The sequence below is a fragment of the Stenella coeruleoalba genome (assembly GCF_951394435.1).
Source record: "Stenella coeruleoalba genome assembly, chromosome: 13".
Classification (NCBI taxonomy): Eukaryota; Metazoa; Chordata; class Mammalia; order Artiodactyla; family Delphinidae; genus Stenella; species Stenella coeruleoalba.
In genome coordinates this window covers 85,950,280-85,973,507 of record NC_137159.1, presented here as the reverse complement: position 1 = coordinate 85,973,507, position 23,228 = coordinate 85,950,280, and positions in this window count along the sequence as shown.

Sequence of the window (23,228 nt, the reverse complement as noted above, 5' to 3'; positions counted from 1 at the left end):
ATCTAGGGCCTCCCTGGTTGCGCAGTGGTTGAGGGTCCGCCTGCCGATGCAGGGGACACAGTTTGTGCCCCGGTCCGGGAGGATCCCACATGCCGCGGAGCGGCTGGGCCCGTGAGCCATGGCCGCTGTAGCGCGTCTGTAGCCTGTGCTCCGCAACGGGAGAAGCCACAACAGTGAGAGGCCCGCGTACCGAAAAAAAAAATTGGGTAATCTAGGCAAACAGTATCCAGGATTTTTTTTGTTCTATTCTTGCAACTTTTTTTTTTTTTTGTCTGAAGTATGTCCCATTAAAATACAAAAGAAAAAAAAGAAAAGAAAAAATGAAAGAAATTGCAGATGTGAGAGACACTGATAACAGCTGGAGAACGGGAGTTAATCAGAAAATTCAGGGAAAAGGAATGGAAAGAAGAAAGGAGAGCCTGTATTCACGGGGAGAGGCAGTTGAGCAGCAGAAGAGAGAGCACTCGAGGGAGTGAAGGAAAGCATCCGGTGCGACAGGACCTGCTCTGCAGCTCAGCCTCCAGAATCTGCAGGTGAGTTTTTCATTCCAGAGGCTCTTCAGGTTCCTTCAGGAGACTCCTGTTTGTCAGGGGCTGTGGGGAGGGAGCAAAGAGACTTCTCATTCTGCCTGCCTGGACTCCAGAGAGGAAGCAGTTTCACTGCAGCTCCCTGAGCTCCAAGCAAGCAGACTGTTCTTCCACTCAGTGAGGGTCCCGGCTAGGCTGGTCATCGGGCAGCCACACCTCCCAGGAGTCAGCCCTCACATTCTGCATCCCTCTGCCCTCTGACCCCTTTGCTGTCAGATGTGACCAGTTCCATTTCCTCTACAGAAGCTGCTTCTGTCCCCTGTGCTGTCGATGTGCCTCTAATGCTAGATCCAAAGTGTGCAGTTCAATTGCCTGGCTGCCCTCCAGGATCTCAGAGCTAGGAATCTGCTTTGCCAACCCGCTCAGAAACTGCTCTGAGGAAATGAACGGGTGCAGACAAGCGATAGGTTGGCTAGTCCTGGACCCACAAACCACTCTGTGGAATTTTATGGTTCTCTGGAGAATGGAGTCACATCAGTATCAACTTAGTCTGTCCGACTCTCAAGGGTTTGCTGACGATCTATATTTTTGGGTCTAGCAGTGCCTCACTTCACAGTGCAAGTTCAAGACAGGAAGTTCTGGCAACAGCTTGGAGTTCCATCTGGCTAATGGAGACTCACTCTCCGGGTACATGTTGGTGCCTCACCCCAGTCTTCTCGAGGATGACAGCTGGGCCGGGATGCTGTGCTCAGCCTGCAGAACACTCTGATCTGCGCTCTCTGGACCCCCGAGAAAGCTGAGCTCCCTTCAGAGTGCCTGTGAAGCACCCCTTTGTGAAGGCAGCTACCCTCCTACCAGCAATAAATGGTCACCAATTCGGGACCATTTAAACGGAGAGTCAAAGGTCCTCTGGATCTTTCCTATCAAAGATTAAATCCCTCAGTCCAGGAAAAAAGAAAGTAAAACTCCTTTTATTAACTCCTCCTTTATAACTCCTTTTATTAGTATCAGGAAACTATAGGTGGAACCCTAAACCAATGACACTGATGATCTTTTCCAATTAGGCTTATGTAACTTTTGGTAGGAAACACTTAGCTGATGGCTTAAATAGTTTTCTTTCCCCTCGATTATATAGAGAAGCACTCTATTGGTGCTGACTCAAAGTCTGATTGCTTTGGCCAGGTCAGTTTATCATTTCCCTGGATTAAGAACCTCCAATTTCCTAATGCTTCTGACATCCAATCCAATTTTTTCTCAGTCTGGAGCAATAGACGTCTGCTCAACAGACCCCGTTCTTCCTACGGAATCTTATTTTCTAAACTGCTCAAAGTCAGCCATTATTACATTTTCTCTCCTTACTAATTAAAAGAAAAATTGGTCTTCTAGCCTCCCCAGATATGAAGTTCTATTTCTCAATCCAATGGCTATTTAGTCAGTGCATTGAAAATTGTCATCAAATTAAAAAATAGACAAATCCCCATACTGTTCCTTACTAGCTAAATACTGATAGAAAATTTATTTAAACATCTCTGACTCTTAGTTTTACTACCTGTAAAAATGGGATATTCATTTTATAAGATAATTATAATATGATTAAATGTACAATTCACTAATGTACACAAATTGTCTAGCATAATACCTGGCACAAAGTAGGAGCATAACAAAAGTTAGTACCATTTCTCCCCTCTTTCATGAATCCTTTTGATGACCCCCTGCCTAGAGAAGCCTTTTCCATTCTCTAGCTATCAAAAGCATTTATCTGTGCCAAACAACTCAGAAACTCAACTATGTGTTTTATTATATTTTCACCAGTTGTTTCATGGAAATTCACAGTATAGGCCATTTAGACAGAATAGTTTCTTGTTCTTTCATATTCTGTTCCAACGTAGAATATTTATTTAATAAATTCAAACTGACTTCCCATAGTCAGGATTTGAAGTGGTGGCTCCATGAGACCGTCCGTGAATTAAATAATTTGTCTTATTAATAGAAAAGGGTACGATACTCTCAATTCTGATAAATATGTAAATGAGCCAATTTATAGTCGCTAATAGAGTGTTCCCCACACAGCAGGCCTTCAATAAGTGTTCCTGACTTACTGACAGACAGGGAAGGATCACAGAATTCTTGCATTTCAACCCAAGTGACAAATAGAAATAATTCCCATGTTCTATTAGTCTCCTATCTTGTTTCTGTTATAGTCAACCAGCAATGCATAGAGTTTCAGTGGGAAGAAAAGCCACTGTTTCTGTAACCCAACTCTCAATGTCCTATACCACCGAGCTCATAGTTGTTGTCCTGAAAATATGGAAACCAAAGCCTCAAAAATTAATTTCTATTTATTGAAGCTCATATCTCCTTCTCTATCCTTTTCCTTGCCTCGTTTTCATAAATGGTATCTTCTCTCAGTCATATTCATTCATCCAACTGAGTCTGCACAAATATTAGAGACTTACCTGTGTCTTTAAAATTATTCCTGATTATGTAATTCTATTATTTGAATACTTATTCTTACTGATTAATCTATTCCTCATACATTGAGCACTTTCCCTGGATACAAAAATGAATCGGTATATAAGATGACAGCGACCGGGTAATACAGAATGGAAAACAAAAATGCAATAAAGGTCAATGCCAGGGGTATGGGCAGGGCTAAGTGGGAACCCCAATAAGGAGAGAGCGTAGTGGTAAAATTTTCTGAATTTCCCTATTAGAGATTTACAAGAAATAGGAGTCATGCTCGACCTTTTCAATACATAAGGAAATATTTTGTGAAACTCTACATAACAGTAACTGTATCATTTTCCTCTTTTCCAATAAACTTTATGAAGGTATAATTTACCTACAACAAAATACACAATTTTTATATGAACAAATTGATGAATTTTGACAAAGGTAAATCTTTGCCTACATTAAAATTGTGAAGACTTCTTCTTACATTTTTTTCTAGAAGTTTATATCTTAATTTTTCACATTTAGAACCATAAACCATTTGGGTTTGAAGTAATAGTAGAGATTATTTTTTATACCTGTTTCTACCTGTTATATGTTGACAAAATTAGCTTTTTCCCCATTGATTCACTTTGGTAATGGCTCAAGAACTTTAATATCAGATAAGTAAATGCATACTTTCAAAACACTGCTATTTGAATATGATACATTTTAAAAAGATTTTAAGTCACATTTAGTTTTTTTCATTCACACTGAAATATATTGGAAGTGTAGTTATTTTGCATATAAGTGTGAAGCATTAATCAATCTGCAATGTTTGATGTTTGTTGATTAAATTATTCTTTGCTCTGATGCACAGGTTGGGAGCTAATAGAATAGGATGCTCTTCATTTGGCTTATTCAAAATACTGACAAATGTCTCAGTTTTGTTTCCACTCAGAAGAGGGCCTCATGCAAAGATTTGGGACAGGTAGTTATGAGACAGAGAAGGGGAAGAGCCGATCCCACACCTCAGTGAAGGGGCAGGGGTTCCATCCCCCTGAGAAACTCTGTGGAACGTGCTCTGGAATTGTCCTGCTGGACGCCCACTGCCTGTTACTGGGGACTTGACATCTTCCCAAAGCCTGCTGTCCAGAAAGCTCCAGTGTCTCTGAGGAAGCCTTCAGCTAGAGGAGCTGAGCGGGTAAGCTGTCTGAGGTAGGAGAATGTCAACGTGCTGGAGACTGCAGACGCACACAGAGGTAACCCAGGGCTACTGCTATAGCACAGCAGGGTCCACTCCATAGACCCCAGAACACAGGATGAGTTGTGCCATCTGATTGCTGTGCATTTACTTGTTTGTATGTGAGGGGAATGGAGTCAAATGGAATTATGAAGTACAAGGGACCTAACACGTCATTTCCTGTCTGATCTCCTTGCCTTCTAGATGGGGCAAACAGGAAAGGACTCATCTCAGTTCCTCAGCCCAGAAGGCCAGGTTTCTCATACATTGTTCCAGGAATGGGTCTGGAAGGAAAATACTAGTCTCTTAGGTAGGAGAAGGCACTGGGACATAACATATAAGCCCACATGTATCCTGATAAATATAGGAAATGTGTACAAAATAAATGGGATCAGAATCCTGCAAAGATGTGCTGTTATGAGATGTTTTCCCCACTGATCTCTCCAGGACACTTGCAAATCCATCATTAGAGTTTCATTACTTTGGCTAAAGCACTGTTGTTCAGTGGGGTAGTAGAGGAAGAGTACTAAGCCACAATGTTATCATTGCAATTTTACTATAAATTAATTGACCTACTCCGTGGCAGAATTTCCAATCCGAGAACCCCTTACATAGGTTCAGCATCCTGAACCAACACTATTGCCATTTTGAATGAAGAGAGTTCCAGGAAAAGAATCTGTAAGTGGTTGCAAGGAAAGGGGAGGAGCACAGGTGGTGGGGAGGGAAAAGAGCTACATGTACAATCTCTGCTCGGGCATCCCAAGTTTCACTCATCGAAAAAATTCCTATTTTAAGTTCTGCTACTACTATCAGGGATGCCCCATCCTTGTCCAGCCTTTGAGACTGACCCTGATAGATTCCCCACTGTTAAGACATTCATGCACAAGTAGGGCAGTTGAGGGAATTGGATGAAGCCAGTTGGAACAGTGCACGAGGTGGGTTGAGGAGTTACAGTCATAGCACCTGGAGAGTCAGACACAGCACTGGTCCAGGAGTCAGAATGAGGCCGTCTTGGGGGTGGGGGGAGTGATAAATTAGGAGTTTGGGACTGACAGATACACACTACTATAAATACGAAAGATAATCAGCAAGGACCTACTGTATAGCACAGGGAAATATACTCAATATTTTGTAATCACCTATAAGGGAAAAGAATCTGAAAAAGAATATATATATATATGCATTTTCTTATTTGATATTAAAGTTCTTGAGCCATTGCCAAAGTGAATTGGTGGGAAAATGGATACTTTTGTTAACATATAATTCTGGAAAAGGTAGAGAAAATAATCTCTACCATTACTTCAACTCCAAATGTTTTATGCTTCTAAATGTAAAACTGAAGGTATAAAGCTCTAGAAGAAAATGTAAGAGAAAGTCTTTATAATCTTAACATAGGCAAAGATTTACCTTTTTCAAAATTCATCAAATTGTACATATAAATATTGTGTATTTTGTTGTAGGTAAATTTTATATATATATATATATATATATATAAACTGAATCACTTTGCTGTACACTTTAAACTAACACAACATTGTAAATCAGCTATCCTTCAATTTAAAAATAAAAGAATGAGGCAGTTTGGGGAGGTGACAGAATGAAGTGAAGTTGGTACAAGACATAGTTTAACTGATGGTATAAGGATTGAGACATAAAGCTAGGTAAAGTTGTGCTGAATATTTTGTGTGCACTGCTCAATCTAAAACCCTTACATGGCATCTGACTCAAAGTGGGCGCTCAGTAAGCATTTCTGAATGGACCAGCGAGTCATGGATAGAACTAGGTAATTCTAGGCTGTGGTTCTCATGGAGCATACACGGCCGAGACTTGGTGCCCACGGTGGTGATGGCACAAAAGCTTCAAAGAGGAGCATCAGGTTAAACTAATGGGTAAAAAAGGTAATTATTTTTCTTTGTTCTCTTAAGCATAGTTGCTGCCCACTGCCATTTTCCAAAATAATACATATTAAGAGATTTAGAATAAAACCAGATCACCAAAGCAGAAGGCAGCTTGTCCCCTACATGCCTCCCTGTTCTCCACTAGGCTTTATCTAGCTGGTCACCAAGCCCTAGGTCTCTGCCTCTCTGACAGCTCTCCCAGCTCATCCACTGCTCTCTCCCGTTGGGTGTACATCCTCCAATCCTCTGTCCATGTTGCTGACAGAAATCCTCAATCTTAAATTCAAACATGAATGTGCCCCCCCCTCTGCTTCAACCTCCTCAGAGTGGAGTAATTTTTTCTCTATGTGTTTTTCTCTAGAAATAGAAGAAAGGCAAATCGACACTGGGAATAAAGACATTTCCTTGACTCCCTTGCAGCTGGGTATGTTCAATTGGGCACATTTTTGCAACTAAGATAAAAGAAAAGCGCTGAAGACAGCTTCTGAAACACCCCCAACACCGCAGAGAATTTCTGTGGACCCCTGGCCCTTTTCTTCCTTATACCTTCCTCTTTCTTTCTGGCTGGTGGAGAGATCTCAGGATTTGGAGCCAGGAATTTAACTACCCTTATTGTTCTCCTATTTCAAAATTTTCTTCATGAGGCACAAAGACATAATGAGCCCAGACCAGGTACCACAAGAGGGTTGATGTGGCCACAATGCAATCTGTCTTGTGTGTGTTTGAGAGGGCTTGGGGAGTGTGGGGCCTGGAAATGGTGCAGCCAATCAAAGCAAAGCTAGAGTCCTTTATTGAAGAGACAGTAGGAAGTTTGCATTTTTAATACATTGGTATTAGAAAATAATCTAAACATCTAAAAATCTAGATAACACCAATAATTGTGTTATTATAACGCATCATAAACAGACTGTGTTGGAAAAGACAAAGACCACTTCTACATAATTCACAACTCGTAAACTAACGTCTCTTTTGCTATTAGATCAAATTCTTAGAGAGGGCACTTGGGACAATGGGGTATAAAGCAGTGTATTTTTCCTGATTCCTAACATGGCTTTTTGGACTGTGTCATGAAAAGAACCATGGGTTAAGATTCACAAAATCAGGATCTACTTGCAGTACATCCTAATTAGCTATAATTTGGGAGGAGTCACTGGACACTTCTGCACCTCTGTAAGTCTGGGAAAAGAATATGGTGGGAGCCTCCTTCCCCAGATTGCCACAGGAGACCGAAGGTTTCATGCACGAGTGAAATCTGAGCGTACCCATGCACTATAATGTTTGTCTTTATTATTTTAGAGACAAAAACAAACGGCTAAGATATTCAAAGATTTTCTAGTTAAATAAGAAAAAAATGTCATTTCAGATATAAGTTAAAAAACATTCATAATGTACATATCAGTCCCAGGAAATACACTGAATGAGTTCCCTGCATGCATGCATTGTTTGAAAGCTCTCTGTCTGATCACAAGTTACAGGTGTAATTCAGCAAATCTTTTCTGCTTTCTTCTAAGAAATCTAATAAAACCAGTTCTAGGAAAAGCCTATATGGTTAGAACCTACCAGAGAAGAATATATATTCAGAATACTATCTCCAGGTCCAAATAAATAGATTTTCTTATTATCACTACAATCTGATCTTCAATGTATAAAATGTGGATAAAATAATAAAAGTAAGTGAAAAAGAGTAGAAAAAAGTAGAGCTAAAACAAAATTTCTCAAATAAATAATCCAGATGGTCTGAAATACCTTGGTGAAGTTTTTTCGAATAGTAATGAAAAAAGGGTTTAGATGTTTACACAGTTCAGCCTCTTGCTCTGCTTCCCCAGGGGATGAAACCCCCTCTCCTCTGGGTTGTCCTTAGCCTCCTGCATATGTATTGACATGAAATTGCCTACAGAGGGGTCTCAGCTTGTGGGAAAATTTGCAAAGGACTAAGGTGAATAAGAATTGCTCAGTGCTAAACTAGATTTCCTCCCCGGTGAAGTTCACATTTAAATTGTGTTCTGACCAGCTGCGCGAGTAAAATGAAAGCTCAAACCAAACTAAAACAACACTCTTGGTTTCCATCTCTTCTACCATCTCTCATTCAGCAATATTCATTGAGTGCCTGCTGTGTACAAGGACTGATTTGGAAATGAACAGGACTGAGAGCTTCACTTCCCCTTTTTTTTGTATCTGAAAGTCAAGAGGTATATTTCAATTAATATAAGATGTAAACAGTGAGGTTCCTTAAATGCATTGCCCCATTCATGAGAGAGATTAAGCTCAAATATATTTTTAGGGAGTGGATGGCAGGGAATCTGAAAAGGCAATGAAGAAAGGCAGCTGTTAAGTTGTATCAGGACTAAAATGTATGATTTGAACTTCGGAGGTTTGGGAATTAGTAAATAAAATGGCTTCAGTAAAGGCAGCAAAAAGAAGGGTGTGTGTATGTTGGGATATCAGTAAAGTGAGGTTACATGAGGAGTATATGGGACATATGTAAAGGGACATAGAAACAGTTGGAAACCTCAGCTGGACCAATGATTTTATCCATATTCTGTGGGTGATATAAAACCAAGGAATTTGTAAATAGAGAAGTGACATTAAAAGGACAAAAGAAGGGGTTGGACATGCATATTGATTGGGGACCTGCTGTTTCAGCCACTCTTATAGGCACTTAGTCTTACTGCAGATAACCGTGCAATAAATAACCCACCTCAGAGATGGTGAGTCACATTTTCAAAGTCATTTGGTTGACTCCTGTCATTGGCAGAGTTGGGATTGGAACTGATTTCTTTCTGGCACCAATGCTCTCTCCCTCTCTCTCTTCGTCTCTCTTCCTCTCTCTTTCTCTCTCTCTCTCTCTCTCAATACCATGTCATGAATTATATATAATAATCTGATAATACTTTAAAATATGAACAGAAAATATGATCCTTAACATGCTTGCAAGAGAAGCATAACTTAAAAGCAGAAGGTCTGGCAGTAAGATTTTAATAAGTCTTATTCATATGAAATGATGACAAAATAACTGATATGTATTGAGCAGTGAATACAAGCCAGTGACTTACATGCATCCCTTCTTTAAGAGTTATGTAAAGGTTGCTACTGGTGGGGAAAAAGTTATGCCAAAAGAAGACGCAGTCTAGGCAGAGGCATGGTGACGTGAAGATAAGGCAGACGCAGTTTAGGAACTATTGCCCCACTGATATTGTGGAAGTGTAATTTGAGAGCAAAGCTTCCAGAGTAGCTGGGCTAATGGTGACAGCTTTTCATGGTGCTGAGCAGCCTTGTCTTAAACGGAGGCCCTGGTAACGCTCGGTCGAGCTGAACAGAAGCTTGCTGACGATCAGTAGTTATATTCGGTAACATATTTCAAGAAGGAAGTCTCAAGACTAATTAAAAAATTAATCAGCACTCTGACCAACACAAAGGGCCAAAGCACTGCTAAGCTCAGCTATAAGCCACTTTATGGTTTTATTCCTAGGGGACTAATTAATACCTTGTGAAGAAAGGAACAGAGAAATGACCATGTGTCTCTTTGGAATAGGTAGTAGATCAAGTTCTCTGCCTAGAGCAAAGCTCCTATGTTGTGACATCCTTTTGTTGACCAAAATTATAGATATTTGTGCTGTGTAAAGGCATATGCCAGAGAGTCTAGAAATATTTCCCATTAATCAGGGTAAGTAATGACAGCTGCTGTGACAAACTGACCTTCAAATTTCAGTGACTTTACAAAACAACCTGCATATTGACGCATCCAGCTCACCAGGCAGCATCAGAGTCCAACAGAGTCAGTGCAGGGGTCCAAGGTTAGGGCGCCCTGCTGGTCACTTCTTGCTCTGTGCTATGGACACAGCCCTTACATGGTCCCAGCTGCCATTGCGGTCACTCTGCTATGTGCCCATTGCCTGTTCTGGGGTAGAAGATGATGAAGTCTGGCTAATGTCCTCTGGCCAAGGTGCTTTGTTGACCTGGCTGTTCAGTGCCTCTTCTGCTGGGGATCCATGTGAGACTCAGAACTCTCTAGGATTCTCACCAGCCTTACTGTCCATCACCAGTCTTCACCCCTTGTGATCTCCTGGTCTCCCATTCATACTCTGATCTTTAACAAAGGGACGGATTACTGTAACTTAGTTGTTTCTGAGACTGAGTGCTTTTATCTCAAAGTAATTTTAAAATATCATTTAATATTTTGGGGGTTTATAAATCATTGGATTTTCCAAACTGAAAGGCTTTTATTTCTGTACTTTCTTTATTCCCTTTCATTCCTGACTGTGAACTGGTTGTTTCTCTCGTAAGCTTATCTGTTTCTTGCTGCACTTTGCTAAATTCAGCCAATGGTCAAGAATGAAATCAAGATGTTGATTCCTTTCAAAAACTTTTTCTAGAGGCTTAAGGTCTAAAAAGTGAAGTTACAAAAGGGAGGAAGATATTTTCAATACACACAAAAAAATTAACATAGAGTCATACAAATATTCCTGCAAACCATAAAGAAAAACATAAAATTCAAGAGAACAATGGGAAGATATGAACAGGTATTCTACAGAAGAGGAAACACAAATAGCAAATAGACACAGAGAGAGATGACCAGAACTCTTATAGGTCAAAAATATACAATTTAACACCACCATGAACAATAATTTTACATCTGTTCTACTGAAAAAAAATTAGAAAATAAAAATATTTGAACAAGAATATTTAAAACAAGACTCCATGACTGCAAAAATGGAAACAATACAGAAGTGTATCAAAAGAAAATAGATAAATAAACTATAACATATGTTACAGCACTCAAAACAAGTGAATAGCAATGACATACAATGATATGATGAACCTTAGCGATATCATTTTAAGTGAGCAAAGTTCATCCTAAAAGATTATATGCAGCATAAAATAAAACATATTTTGTAAAGTTAAAACAACTAAGATAGACATATATAATAAAGCTCTATGTAAGACGGCACACAAAATGATGAGGGATGTGGATGCCTTGAGGGTTGCCTCCCATGTGTTACCAAGGTGATGGGATGGAGAAAACTAAATGGCAAAATGTAAGTTATATTCAAGGTCCTGGCTGTTCTCTTTAATGGTAGGTTCATGAGTACTTATCAAAAGATCCTAAATGGGTAATTTGCTAAATAAATGATTGTGAACCATATGTGGACTAATGTGTTTTTCATGAACCTAGGGGATTAATCCGTAATCCAGTTATGTGCACTTGACATTCAGAAACTGAGAGGAAGGAAGGAGGGAAGGGGAGGGGAAAGGAAGGAGAAAAGCAAGGGAGGAAGGAAGAAAGAAAGCAAGGGAAGAAGGGAGGTAGGAAGGAAGGACACTTTTTTGGTAAACCAAGCAGAAAAATTAAGCTTCCTAAAAGTGATGAAATTAGCCTTGTTTCATGCTTTTCAGCACCGATAGTCAATGCCAGAAATCTGGCAGTAGAGGAATATCTACTAATTCCTTAGGGAAAAGAAAGTGTGAGCCAAGAATATTGCATGCCCAGTTATTTTTTTTTTTAACTGTAAAAAAGGAAACAGGAAGACATCTTTAAACAGAAGAAAAAAAAAAAAAGAAATGTAACCCCATATGTTCTTTTGGAAAAAAGGTTTACTTAATGAAATAACTAATACCTCAATTGATGTACAGAGAAGAAATGATAAAAAGAAACTGTGCTGTACTCAGTGCAGGAAAACAATAGAACTCTTTGTATGAAATTCTGAGGGGAAGAGCACATGACCCAGCACTTCTATTCCTGCCTAAGATGTCATTCAGGTACAAAGGCACCATGTGGATTAGAGAATCATTTGCTCTTAATGACAATGAAACCCAATCAAACAAGAAATCAACAAAGAAATTGTTGGAATGAAGATATTTTAGGAAAAAAAAAGAGTCAATTTGATTATGAATCGATTAAATGAAGAACTTTAGCTACACAACAATTTTGGGTATAGAATTGAATATATTTCTAATAAAATGCAAGTGAAAAATAATTTTAGGAACCAGGAAGTGAGGAAAGAGAAATGTAAGAGCACTATTTTCTTCATTTAGTGTATTGTACAGTAAACCAACATTGTGTAAAAATGAAACAAATATTTAAATTGAAGTGTAACTGTGGCAACAGCTGATTGTTTTACAGAATCACATTAGTACCTTTAGAATCTTTTTCAGGAATCAAATGTAGTTATATATTTTTAAGATTTTATTTTTAGAGAAGTTTTAGGTTTACAAGAAAATTGACAGGGAGGTACAGAGATTTCCCATATACCCCCTGTCGCAACACACACATAGTCCCTCCAACCAAAGTCACTTATCAGAATGGTACATTTTTTACCAAGGATGAACCTCCATTAGCACACTATAATCACCCTAAAACCATAGTTTACATTAATTTTCACTCCTGATACTCTATGGGGTTGGAGAAACATATAGCCATATAACCCATCATTATACTATCATACGAAGTATTTTTTATTGTCCTAAAACCTCTCTGTGCTCTGCCTATTCATCTTCCCCACTCTCACTCCTGGCAACTACTGATCCTTTTATTGTCTTCATGCTTTTGCCTTTTCCAGAATATCATATGGTTGGAACCTTACAGGTTGGCTTCTTTCACTCAGTTACATGCATCTAAGTTTCCTCTATGTCTTTTCATGGCTCGATAGCTCATTTCTTTTTAGCTCTGAATAATATTCTGTTGTCTGCATCTACTACAGTTTATCTATTTGTTCACCTACTGAGGAAATCTTGGTTGCTTTCAAGTTTTGGCAATTATGAATAAAGCTAATATAAACATCCTTGCACAGGTTTTTGTGTGGACGTAAATTTTCAGCTGCTTTGGGTAAATACCAAGAAGTTTGATTACTGGATTGTATTGTAAGAATATATTTAGTTCTGTAAAAAAAATATACCAAACTGTCTATCAAAGTGTCTGTACCACTTTGCACTCCCACCAGCAATGAATGAGAGTTCCTGTTGCTCCACATCCTCACCAGCTTTTGGTGGTGTCAGTGTTCTGGATTCTGACCATTCTAATATGTGTGTAATGGTATCTAACGTTTTTGTTTTTGTTTTTGTTTTTAAGTTTGCATTTCCCTAATGACATATAACATGGAGCATCTTTTCATATGCATATTTCCCATTTGCATATCTTCTTTGGTGAGGTGTCCATTAAGGTCTTTGGCCAAATTTGTAATCAAATAATTTGTTTTAATATTTTTGAATTTCAAGTGTTCTTTATATATTTTGGAGAACATTCCTCTCTCAGATGTGTTTTTACAAATATTTTTTTCCCAGTCTGTGTCTTGTCTTCTAATTCTCTTGATATTGTCTTTCTCAGAGCACAGCATTTAATTTTAATGAAGTTCAGCTTATCAATTATTTATTTTATGAGTTGTGCCTTTGGTATTACAGCTAAAAAGTCATTGCCATACCCAAGGTCATCTGGGTTTTCTCCTGTGTTATCTTCTAGTTTTACAGTGTTTTTAAAATTTATATTTAGGTCTATGATCATTTTGAGGTAATTTTTTTATGAAATTAAATTTTTTATCCTGTTAAAGTAAAACTAATTTTCAAAAATTTCATAAAATAACACAACGTGATCTCATTTTTATTAAATGGTTTGTCCCTATATTTTTGCTTATCCATCTCCCTGTCTGTTGATCTAACCTCATATATATATATAAATTTACATAAATGAGCAGCAGTTGTAAACTCACTGTCCAAATTTACCTACAGATATATACTGTTTGGTTCACACAGGATTCTGCTGTCATTTTAACTCAAATCTCAATTCATTTAGCCAGGATCTGCCATTTCTGTTTCTTTTCAGCCACCTCATCCCTACTTGCCTTTCACCTAGTTAATGCAGTATTTATTTCACCTTACTGGCCCTTGAAGTAATATGATTCTCTAACCACTGCATGGACAGTGTACAAAGAATGTTCTTATAATCTGAATAAAGAGATATGTTATATTTCTATGGTCTTTTATTCTTTTTAAAGTTTTTATGTCTGTAGTGTTGGAAATTTGTATAATGTATTGGTACAATTTATCTTAAAACTATAAAGTCAATGTAAATATATTCAATGCATGCAATCAGTTAGAGACAAATGCTTATAATGCTTTTATTTTACATGGTGACTTACATGCAAAATGACTGATAATAGTGTGTAGATTGATGACAGTTTTGATGCCATGTTATCTTAAGCAGATTCTGTAACCAATATGTCAGATGTCAATATTTATAAAGTAAGCACAGTGATATGTGTACCTAATTATATCTTAAAAAACATTAGGAAAAAGGCAGTGATGTACATGAGGTGCTTTGAATAACTTGGAAGAAAAAAATGATATATAAACTCAAGACGGCATTTGAAAGGATGATAATTTACTATGGGATTTTTTTCACCAATGGATCTCAGCCCCACTTAAATACACTGTCTGGAAATCATTCAATAAATTCCCAGAAATGTGTAGATCCATCTAGATCAGCATACTTGAGCAGATTCTACAAATCAAAGCAAACCTTTGTCATGAGACTTAATCTCAAAACGAAATGACTATTGTTAAGAATTCTCTAACCTTCCTTTAGCCATCACCTGCATGCTAACATTCAAGCTTGAGAGTGGTCTTTCACAGTTGATCTGCAGCACAGATTTTACCTTCTTTTTCTGCATCCCCACGCTCCTCCTACCCAGCCTCCAGAAACCTTTGTTGGAGGCACAGAAAACTACTCTCTCCTGAGGGAACCATGAACCTCCACATCCTGATTCTGTGCATGCTATTCTCTCTGCTAGAATAAATTGACCTCTTCCCTGTTTTTCCTACACCTGCAATTTCATGCTCAGCCTTCGATGCCCGACTCTTGTGCCATCTCTGCCAAGAATCCTTTCTGTACACTCAGAGATGACTAAACACACACTTCTGTGTTTCAACAGTGGATTGTTCAGACCCCTCCTGGTGTTCATATCACTGTGAAACTACGGGCTGGGCTTAGGTATTCTCTCTGCTTCCTGTCAAATCTATTAACTCTTGATACCATTGACAGTGAACATGGATCTTATGCACATGCTGGGTTGAGAGGAATTGAATTACAGTGAAATAAAAGCCAAGTTTATAATTTCATGTAATAAACTTTAGGTAGGTGGTCCAAGAATTACAGTCCCAATTATCCTAGTAGTGAGGTATCAGTACCCAGGCAAGCACATCTACTGGAGAGTTGGCTGAGGTTTGATTTCATCCTTCGATTCTATTTTTCAGATGGGATATTGCTTTATTGGGTCATTCCTGTGTAAGGAGTGATTTAGTTAAAATAATATATTTTAAGAGATCAGCTCTATGTTTTACTTTGTATTCGCTTTATGTTTGAACTGCATTGTAAAAGCCTCAACGCCTCTAGAACATAAGCTTTGCATAACAGAAATTGTCTTTTGATCATTATAATGGTCTTACATTATATAAAAGCAAGTGCTAGCATTTTTCTTCTCTGGTGCTCTTTTGGAGCTGTTAATATTCTCAGTATCCAAAACATGTGTCCTGAGCCCTGTTGCCTGCATGCTAATATTTTTATTGTAAAACTGTAAAGTAGACAGGACAGGTATTGTCTGTTTTATAAGTAGGTAAAGTATAGGAAGAGTTAACTGATTTTTGAAAGCCTGACATATTTCTATGACACCATAAAAAAGACCTATTGACTAGAATCAGGATTCTGTGATTCAGCATGTAGATTTACGCTAAACATGGAGTCTGATTTGGGGCTGTTAGAGGAGGCTTTTTGCATTCTTAACCCTCAACTACCTCATCAGCAAAATAAGAAAAAAAAGTATATGTATATATAAATACTGCTTTCTAATACTATCTTCTTATCACTCTGGTTCTTTGACTACAGAGAACTGCCCTGGGGCAGGAAGAGTCTTCAATAATTATTTCAGCATGGAGTACAGTACTGACTCCAGAGCTCCTTTCCTGGGTTGGGATTGTGTCACTTCTTAGTTCTGAGAACAAGGTAAGTTGTGTGTTAATTACTTTGCAAGAAAAGTCACTTCTGTGTCAAAATCACTCTGTCTCCATTCAACCAAAAAGCATAGAAATGCTTGTTGGAGATGAGATGTGAAATTCTGCTCATTGATGAAGTGAAAAATGGACAGCCTGAGTGGACAGAGGGTCGATGGGTAGTATTTCTGGGTAAGTAAAATTTTTGTGAATCTCTCCATAAAAGAATTTTTAAGGTCCATATGGGCCATGAAAACCTGGTATGCTATAAAATTATTTTTCTTGAATAATGACTGTACTGATGTGGTCTTATGAAAGATATGTTTGTGAGGTTAGAGGTGAGCTTCTGCTGGTCCAGATAGAATGTCCCATCCCCAGGTATCTGGGGCCCTGAGAGTCTGAGGATCAGGGCAAAGCAATATCTGAAAGTAAAATCTAGTATTAGAGCTCTGGGGAAGTGCCACACACACAAAGGGGACCGAGGAAAACTCAGGTCATCTTTTCAGAAGCACGAGTAAGGAGCTGAGAAGATAAAGTGAGTCCGAAATAGGTGAGAGTTGAAGCAGGGTCTTACTTGCCTACAGCATCTCTTGCCCCGACACTGCCTGGTTCCATCTTGTGGGCTACTCCAAGGGCTAGAAGCAGGGTAGCCACTGCTGAGGACAGTTTCATCCCAAGCCATGGATCTCACAGGTAGTCCATTCTGAACCTGCATTGCTCAGAGAGTTTCACATTTGCCACTAATGCAATACAAAGGGAAAGTTGAAAACTAAACAGTATTATCAATAGTGACAGAAAGCTTTTAGCCTGACTCCCTTATGCAATGATGGATATTGTTTACCATATTTTACTTGTTGCTTTTAAACTTTCCTTGTCAGAATGAATCATGGTTAAGGGGAAGGGGACTAGATTATAGACAACATGATTTGTCTAATTGAGATTGCCCCTCATCAAGAGGCAGGAGCAAAAGTAAGCAGAAGGAGCAGACAAGCTTGTCCGGGGATGAAAATCATTCTCTCTGCCAGAATCTGTCATGGGTGCACCTGGACCTATAAGAAAGAACGCAATCTGTCATGTGGACGATTTTCTTCCTGCACTAAGGGAGTGGTGTTTCAGTTTGACTCTTGCTATCTGGTGGCTCGATAATGAAGATTGATTTACTTATCTCTTAGCTACATAAATTAGTGTACAGGAAAAAAAAATATCTTGCAGCTGCCCAGAACCTGTCTTTAAAGATGCCTTATTTAGTCTCCTGTTACGGGCAATGAAGTGTGTGGAAATGCATAGAAGGGTGATTGCCACGTGCCTGCTGTCGCCTCTCATCCTGACTCCCAAAGAATTCTAGTGCACTGGACATTCAGTAGACACATGTGAACTTTTCACAGTGATTTGTATGTTCATGTTATTTCTTCCTCGTTTTGGTTCTGGCTAGATCTGATTTGCTTAATATTCTTGGGAGGAACAAAATAATTCAAGAAACCTTAAGTAACAACAATCAACATTTTGATAAATACAGAACTTACTAATTATTAAGCTGAAATCAAGACTCATTCTTTAAAACAAAGCAATACAAAACATAGACATTTAGCTCTTCAAAATGAACAGAATTAATGATGTATCCATAAGAGGGTGAGAGGTTATTAAAGATAATTATTAAAAGTGTTAGTGGCAAATGTGAAATGGTCCAGGTGCTGGGACTTCTCTGTGAAACAGACTTAAAACTTCATAGACCATATTGCTGTGTTATTTACAGTATTCTGTTGCATGGCTCTGATATCAAAGCATATCCCAAAGACCCAAGAACCAGGAAACCTGGGTTCTAACACATCATTAACAAAGGCTGTGTAACCACAGTCCTGACAGATAATACTCCCAAAGTTCATCCAAATAATGTCCCTCATCAGTACCAAGAGGAAATGGACCAGAAGTCCTCCAAGACCATGACTGCCTGATTATCACTGCCCAGTCAGGCTCACATCTCTATGACTTGGGCTAGTTAACATCGTTAATCTTCACTTAACTCAACATAGACCTAAAAGTACACCCTTAAATCATAGGGTGTTGTGGAAAGTAAATTGAACAATAACACAGATAAAATATTTAGTGTTGTGCTTGGTTCATTGTGACTATTGATAATGTGAGCTATCATGACTGCTCTTTTTATTCATGAGTAATCGTGATGTAAGATGGATTGTAAGTACATTTTACTGAGAAGCAAAAGAACACAAGAGGCAAAAAGATACTTTTCGAATCCAAGCTATGGGAAGGAATTAGGAAAGAACTGTGATTACATACAGAAATGAAGAATGACTAAGAAAATAGGAAGTGGGACGGCATTCATGTGGGTCAAAAAATGAGTAGAAAATGGAAGGAAGGGAATAAGTGCCATGTGCAGAAAACTGAGTCTGTTTAGTTGTCCTGTAGGGCATGAGAATGGCAGAAGGAGAACTGGCTGTAAGGGTAGAGTTGGGTCTAGATGTGGGTGTAAAGACAGGTCATGATCGCTGCTAATTCCATTATTTCTGGCTTGAGTGACAGGAAGGATGATGAGGTTCATTGGGTGAAATTCTTAATTTCTTGCTCCACACATTTCCAGGAAGAGGGATGCCCACCAAAGTGAACTTCCTGGCCTCTTTGCTACTCATTACTCATTCTTCCCTGTAGAGAAAAGTGAGTTAATCTGAACTGGTTGGTTGTGACAGGTTTGGATCCACTTTTCTTAATTGGATAACGTCACTCTATTAAAAAATTTATTGCTGTGGAGTTTGGACTCTTTTCTTCCATTTCCTTCTGAAATAGTGAGAAACAGTCTCCCTCCATATGTGTGTCTTCTCAGACCCAAGTCTTCCCACTGAGTTTGTTCAGCTGGCAATTCCGAGATCTGGATTTGACGCCATGGAGGGGTGTCAGGCAGGGAATGCTGGCAAGTCCATTTGGTCATATGTTAACCAAATCTTTCCACCTCTAGATTTTATCTGTAATAAATCCCCCAACTGTCTGATTCCTGGGTCTATCCTTCATTTGGTTCCAAACTAGGCTGTGCATTGCAGATGCTAAACCCTAATGATGCCATATAGAATCTGGGAAAGATTGAGGACAATGGGGGCAGTGTCACTTGTGTACCCTGAACTACCCAGTAGACTTCCAATTGATCAGCTCCTTTTACTCTCACACCTATTACCCATGGAAAAACCTGAGACTCTGAGTTGAAGTCAGTCACAGACTTTGTAGGCAGTAGCACAAAATTTGAGTCTAGAGATTTCTGAGCTAAACGAAGCACATTCTTTTCTGCTATGTCTCACTGCTGATTTTCAATTAAACATATTAAGGTTAATATTTCTTTAGTTTTCTTCTAATTGTGTGTGTGTGTGTGTGTGTGTGTGTGTGTGTGTATCTCACATTCCTGGTTGGATTTAAACCTACTCAACATGACAAAAAGGAACAATAATACCTACTCCTTTCCTTGAAAAGCATATAGTTGTTCATATTGTTGAAACTTTACAAATATGTCGTCTGGATTATATTTACAGATTGTAAGTGATTACATATCTTTTAGGGATTTCATGAAATCATGCTTCAAGGGCCCCAGCATTAGAAAGTGTCAGAAATGAAAGTGAAGGCCAAACTAGAAATTCCAGAATTGAATTTGTGCCAGGAACGTGAAAGGTCTTACTTAGATCACTCAGCTTCTTTGCAACCTCAACTTCCTAAAAGCCACCCATCATGGGAAGATGTCTAGGAGATCAAAACTCTGTCAGATGCAGTAAATGTTGAGGAAAAAGAACCAGCATTAACGTTTAACAACAATGTTGATTCCTTAAGAGTCTAACTTGTTTTGAAAATTCCTTTTATTGCAAGTTAGAATTTTTCTTTCTTCAGATGATCTCCAAACCCATATTGGAGATAAGTATAATAAGTATGAATCATGAGTACCTTTATTAGTTACTGTGATGGATGGGTGAGATTTACTGACTAATTATATATTAAGTCAAACAGTTCTATTCCTCCTTGAGATCATCTTCCCAGGGTTTGCAGACTGTTTTTCTGTGTGTTTCCTAGACAAAGTCCAGTAGCCCAGCTCTACACTTTAAGTTTATGTTAAGCTTATACAATGTATTCTCTAGTTTGCTGTTCATGCACTAGCTTGAGCCCCATTCCATTTCTTGCTGGGATCTGTACAGGTGCATAAATTTTGCTATGTCAGTGCCCTCAAAATACAATTCCAGGTACCATCTCAGTAGCTCTAAATTCTATTTGTTCATCACACTGTCTGAATGTATATTAGCATATTTTGTTCCCTCCTTTTTATTAGCAAGTGTAAATGCTCCTATTACATGTGTTTACCACCACTGTTTATTACTATTATTTGGTTATCCTGAAAGCTTCCAATTTACTTCCTGTTTCTTACATTATTGTATATCACAGTATCACAGTAAGGAATGCAGGGTTCGTTATATATTTCATTGAATTCTCCCAGTAACCATGCTCAGGCTTGGAAACTTATCTTTGTGAGCAGGGCTACTGATCTGATGGTGCCTTTTCCCAGCAGACAGGCTCATCTTAAGTTTAGCTGACAAGAAACCATGGGTACACATCAGAGTGTCATACTCCCTGGTTGGGTTATATGCAACTACTATCACAAAAGCAGTAACAAAACAGTACTACCTTCCAACAAAGGGTGAATGCTAAAATGCAGAAAATAATTTTAAGTACAGAGAATGTACTTTGCTTCCAGCCCAGGTCACTTCTGTTCCAACATTTCTTTTTCCACTGAGGTGAAGCCATGCACCAGGGAAAGGCCATGTGAGGTGCTAACCAGAAGGCAGCTGCCTGCAAGCCAGGGAAAGAGTCCTCACCAGAACCTGAACCAGCAGAAGCCTTGATCTTGGACTTCTAGCCTGAAGAACGGTGAGAAAATAATTTTCTGTTGTTTAAGTCACCCAGTCTATGGTACTTTGTCTAGGCAGCCTTAGCAGGATAATACTATGGGAGTTCTTGTCCAAGTGGAGGTTCTACAGCATGTGATTGGCAAGGCAGGGAGTAAGGATCAAACAGCAGGATGCTTACAACAAACAGTTTGTAGGTGGTATAGTTATTATTTGTGAAACTATAACATGGAATTAAGTGGATGAGTTGGGGCAGGAAGAAAATATTCTATTATAGTGAGGCATTTAAGGAACTAGGATATCAAAACGTGGAGACATCACTTGTGCAGACGATGAAGAGAATCAGGTTATGCCAGGATTGTGTAGGAAATGGCATACTTAATGGTCACTTTCCACTTTCCTTGTATGGAGAATGACCTGGAGATCAGGAAATAGTTATGAAAAAAAGTCAAGGGTTGGTGTACAGTATGCCCAAGTCTTTTTTTTTTTTAACATTTTTTTTTAAATTGAAGTGTAGTTGGTTTACAATGCTGTGCCAATCTTTGCTGTATGGCAAAGTGCCTCATTTATGCACATATATGTATTCTTTTTTACTATTCTTTTCCATTATGGCTTATCACAGGATTCATGAATATTTCTTTTTAAAAGCAAGAGAGTAACTCAGTACAATGTGAGAAAGGGAGATTTGCTTCTGATAAATGCTTGATGTTAGAAAACCAACACCAGGGCAAGACTTCACAGAAAGTGGGCTTCTTAAAGGACAGACAGGGATCAGTTGGCGTAAAGAAGTGAAGAAAGCTCTCCATGAATAGTGTAATGATGCAGGGGGATGTTCTGGTTTTCAGTTAGATGCTGTAGTTTCCAAAGACTTACTAGCAAGCAAAGGCAGTGTGGCTTGACCTAAGGCAGGGAACAACAGAAAAATAATGAAAGGATGGAAGGATGGTGTGATGGGGAATGAAAGCAGAGATGGCTGTCATTTAACCTCAATGGATTTAACCTCCAGTCATTTTAAGTATTTTTATATAATCAAGGTCTGTTAACTACTGTATCACATTTAGTACCAAAACCTCAGTGGTTTCATACAACTAAGGTCTAGTTTTCATTTCAGTACAGTCTAATGATGAGTATATTTTGGTGTTTGTCATCCACCTGTGACCTACCTGGTTATTTCAACACAAGCTTTAGCTGTGTTGAAGGAGGGGGAGCAGCAGGGCTAAAATTGGGGAGATGGTGAAGGAGATTGAAATGTGTTCTCAGTGCTCTCTCTGAAAACCAATATTTGGAAAAAAAAATAGAACAACTCATATGTATCATTAGAAGATCAAGATAATGAAAATAAGTCTTAGGACTGGGGAATGGCTTGAATCAGTGGACGACAGAGTGAGCTGAAGTTGGGAGGACGCTAGCCTTTTTCATTTGCATCATTAAGTTCATGATCAACCCCTATGCTGATACCATGATTTTTATGAAAAGGATGAGTATTAAGGGGCTATAAATTTATTCAATTGCTGGTGTCTTAAGTTTGATGTGTCTGTGTGATGTCCAAGTAGAGCTTTTTGGGGGGTAGCTGGAGATTTATTAAACAGGGAAATTATCTGTCCTAGAGTCAGTATTGAAGGCACTTTAACATATAGACTGTCATCAAAGTAATGGTGTGGATGTAATTATTCAGAAAAAATGAAAAAAAGAAAAAGAAAAGAAAAGACGAAACCTAGAACAGTAAGATACAAAATACATGGCTACTTTTCCAAAAAAGATATGCAGATGGCTAAGAGGTACCTGGAAAGACACTCAACATTACTCATCACTAGGGAGATGCAAATGAAAACTACAGTGAACTATCACCTCAGGCCTGTTCTAATGGCTTTCAAAAAGACAAGAAAAAAAGTGTGGTGACAAGGATGTAGAGAAAAAAAGAATTCTTATGCACTCTTGGTAGGAAGGTAAATTTGTACAACCATTATAGAAAGCAGTATGGAGATTACTCGAAAAATAAAAAATTAAACCACCATATGATTCATCAATACCACTCCTGGATATATATCCAAAGGAAATAAAGTCACTATATTGAAGAGATATCTACACTTCCATGTGCATTGCAGCATTATTTACAATAGCCAAGACATGGAAACAACCTAAGTGTCCATCAACAGATGAATGAATAAAGAAAATGTTTACACACACACACACACACACAAGGATATTATTCATTCACAAAAAGGAAAGAAATCCTGTCTTTGTGATAACATGGATAGACTTTGTGGAC